The sequence below is a fragment of the Triticum aestivum genome, chromosome 3A (genome assembly GCF_018294505.1).
Source record: "Triticum aestivum cultivar Chinese Spring chromosome 3A, IWGSC CS RefSeq v2.1, whole genome shotgun sequence".
Taxonomy (NCBI): Eukaryota; Viridiplantae; Streptophyta; class Magnoliopsida; order Poales; family Poaceae; genus Triticum; species Triticum aestivum.
The window spans coordinates 647,033,359-647,037,271 of record NC_057800.1 but is presented as its reverse complement, the minus strand read 5'-3'; positions in this window follow the sequence as shown (position 1 = coordinate 647,037,271).

Here is a 3,913-nt window from a genome sequence, read left to right as displayed (position 1 = left end):
CACGACTAGTCCTGCTACCACAGCTAGCATGCTGAACTACCCTGGCAGACAGGGAAGCTTGACCAGACGCGCGCACATGTTTTTCTCTCGTTCTCATCCCGTCGGGCCGTCGCGGGCACCGTCGGCGCAACCGCAACGCGTACGTAGATTCCCCGGCTCCCACCGCCACCGGAGCACGGCCGGTGCAGGCACCGGTTTCTCAACTTTGTGGTTCGGCGTTGATGCCCAAGCATGCGTGCATGGCTGTGCCTCATATCCCGGGATTGGGATTAACTACTGGGACGGGACGCCGGCCCAGGCCAATCCCTTTCTTTTCCGCAGGAAGGTCGCATTTCCCGTGCGATCTCAGTTCGGCCGTCCACGGATACGAATGAATGAGATCGACTTTCCGTCTCTGGTCATTTTGGTCAATAACAACGTACGATCTCCCGCTTCCATTATATCGGCTCCCATATGAGCCAGCAGCGGCCCGGCTGCCTTCCGGTGACGGGCAGCGCCATCACCCATTCCAGCCTTCCAGGGGATGGGATGGACGGACCGACCACCGGACCCGTGCATTGACTCGCTTCCTACTGGCCGGGTCCTGTCCTCGTCACGGGCCTCGGATTCTCGGATGGTTCGGCGGAGCACGCACGTACGTACGTTGTTTTCAGCTCAGCTTTGCCCCAGGAAACGACGACGGGACACAAGCGCAATTAGGCGGCTATCGTCAACACTATCCCACCACGGCAATTTCTCATGTTTTGACCCTTTTAGCAAAGAATTTCAGGATCAAGCCCTAGTTTTTTTTAATCTGACCATTTTGCCATTGCCAGGGATCACGGCGGTAGGCATATACGGGCTACCGCCACTAGAGGTGGGCAGTAGGTTAACGGCGGCCGCCGTCAACCAACCGCATTGAGGCCACGTGGCGTAATGGTCCTACCGCCACAGGTCGCGGCGATAGGCTAGCTAAGGTTACCGTCACAGGTCACGGCGGTAGGGTCGCACGCCATCGGTGCTGTGACGAGAAACGTGTTTCCCCAGGCGTTAGGGTACCACACCCTACCGCCGTAGGGCTCAGCGGCAGGGCCGCGCGCATGGCACTCAGTTCTGTGATGAGGAATGCATTTCCCCTGGCGGTAGGGTACCACACCCTACCGCCTTTATGCTTGGCGGTAGGGTGGCTGACCCTACCGCATGCTTCTCGGCGGTAGGGTGTCTGTCACTTATTTTCTACACAACTTCTTTGGTCCTTTCAGTGACAAAAATATAAACAACACAACAATTAGATAGCAAATATGATGGTCTACACATTGTAGATAGCAAATATGATGGTCTCACACATTGTACGTAGCAAATTGACATGTCAAATAGGTTCAACATAGTTTGAAAGTAGCAAAACGACATCGCAACAAAGCTTAAAGGTATCAAATAGACATCACTAGCATAGCATACAAGTTCTTGCTCACGACAAGTTGCACTAAAACGACATCACTAACATGACCTATCACTTGCTCCTGCCCCTCTTTGCGGTACGCTCCTCGTTTCTCTTCGAGCGGGTTTCGTCCGGCTTCTTCGTGCGACGACGAGGAACCGGTCTCTGAAACGGGGATGGGCTCAAAACATCTTGGTGTGGATGAGATACCCTCTTCCCCTGGCTTGGTTGCGTCGGTGGAGGCCCGTCATCGTGGTCATACTCCTCCTCCTCTTCCTCTTCCTCCTCGTCCTCCTCCTCTTCCTCTTCCTCCTCCATTTCTTCTTCCTCTTCCTCATGATCTTCTCCATCTTGCTGCTCAACAACACGAGATGACGAGGCTCCACCGGCGTGGCGCGATGAAGCGAAGGCACGCATCGCCCCTCCATGAGCAGGATCATGGACGCTGGCCGCGTGAGCGCACCCAAGCATACCCACTATCTTATGACAACGGGCCATGAATTTCTACAATAGTAAACAACCAAAAACATAATAAGGATCAACTCAAGTGTGCCCAGGGTTCACGGCGGTAAGCTTCTGCAATAGTATAACATGGGTAAGGAAGCTTGATGTTACCTTCATCGTATCCCTCATCTTGGTGTTGGATTCCATGGTTCGAGCCATCAATAATGCTTCTGTTGAGCTCTGAAGCCTGCACATTAAGCATTATGTTAAAGGCCAAGTTTTCACCCAACCGCTCATAGCTCAAATTAAATGAGAACACCACTTACCACTCTGTTCATCAGGGGCGCATACTCCTTGAAATCACCTTCGAGATCTCTGAGCCTGCCACGGTATGCTTTGTCCTCACTGTCATTCTCCTCCAATTCGACGATATCGTCTTCCTTCCACTGCGGCCTCAGGCGTATACGGTACTTGACACCATCGTCATACCACTTCATGTGGTCTTCACGGGAGGCGATCAAGTCAGCCACTCTCCTCTCGCCGTCTTTGCAATACCTCCTCTCGTCCCATGCTTGCACGTGGTTGATAACCCACAAGTATAGGGGATCACAACAGTTTTCGAGGGTAGAGTATTCAACCCAAATTTATTGATTCGACACAAGGGGAGCCAAAGAATATTCTCAAGTATTAACAGTTGAGTTGTCAATTCAACCGCACCTGAAAGACTTAATATCTGCAGCAAAGTATTTAGTAGCAAAGTAATATGGAAGTAACGGTAGCAGTGGCAAAAATAATAGTATTGGTTTTGTAGTGATTGTAACAGTAGCAATGGTAAAGTAACTAAGCAAAGATCAATATGTGAAAAGCTCGTAGGCAATGGATCAGTGATGGATAATTATGTCGGATGCAATTCCTCATACAACAGTTATAACATAGGGTGACACAGAACTAGCTCCACTTCATCAATGTAATGTAGGCATGTATTCCGAATATAGTCATACGTGCTTATGGAAAAGAACTTGCATGGCATCTTTTGTCCTACCCTCCCGTGGCAGCGGAGTCCTATTGGAAACTAAGGGATATTAATGCCTCCTTTTAATAGAGTACCAAACCAAAGCATTAACACTTAGTGAATACATGAACTCCTCAAACTACGGTCATCACCGGGAGTGGTCCCGATTATTGTCACTTCGGGGTTACCAAATCATAACACATAGTAGGTGACTATTGACTTGTAAGATAGGATCAAGAACTCACATATATTCATGAAAACATAATAGGTTCAGATCTGAAATCATGGCACTCGGGCCCTAGTGACAAGCATTAAGCATAGCAAAGTCATAGCAACATCAATCTTAGAACATAATGAATACTAGGGATCAAACCCTAACAAAACTAACTCCATTACATGATAAATATCATCCAACCCATCACCGTCCAGCAAGCCTACAATGGAATTACTCACACACGGCATTGAGCATCATGAAATTGGTGATGGAGGAAGGTTGATGATGACGATGGCGACTGATTCCCCTCTCCAGAGCCCCGAACGGACTCCAGATCAGCCCTCCCGAGAGAGATTAGGGCTTGACGGTGGCTCCGTATCGTAAAACGCGATGAATCCTTCTCCTTGATTTTTTTCTCCCCGAACATGAATACATGGAGTTGGAGTTGAGGTCGGTGGAGCATCAGGGGGCCCACGAGGCAGGGGGCGTGCCTAGAGGGGGTAGGCGCGCCCCCACCCTCGTGGATAGGGTGTGGGCCCCCTGACGTTGATTCTTTCGCCAGTATTTTTTATATATTCCAAAAATATTCTCCGTTGATTTTCAGGTCATTCCGAGAATTTTTATTTCTGCACAAAAATAACATCATGGCAATTCTGCTGAAAACAACGTCAGTCCAGATTAATTCCATTCAAATCATGCAAGTTAGAGTTCAAAACAAGGGCAAAAGTGTTTGGAAAAGTAGATATGTGATACGTCCATTTTGCATCATGCTTTTATATCAATATTTATTGCACTATGGGATGTTATTACACATTATGTCACAATA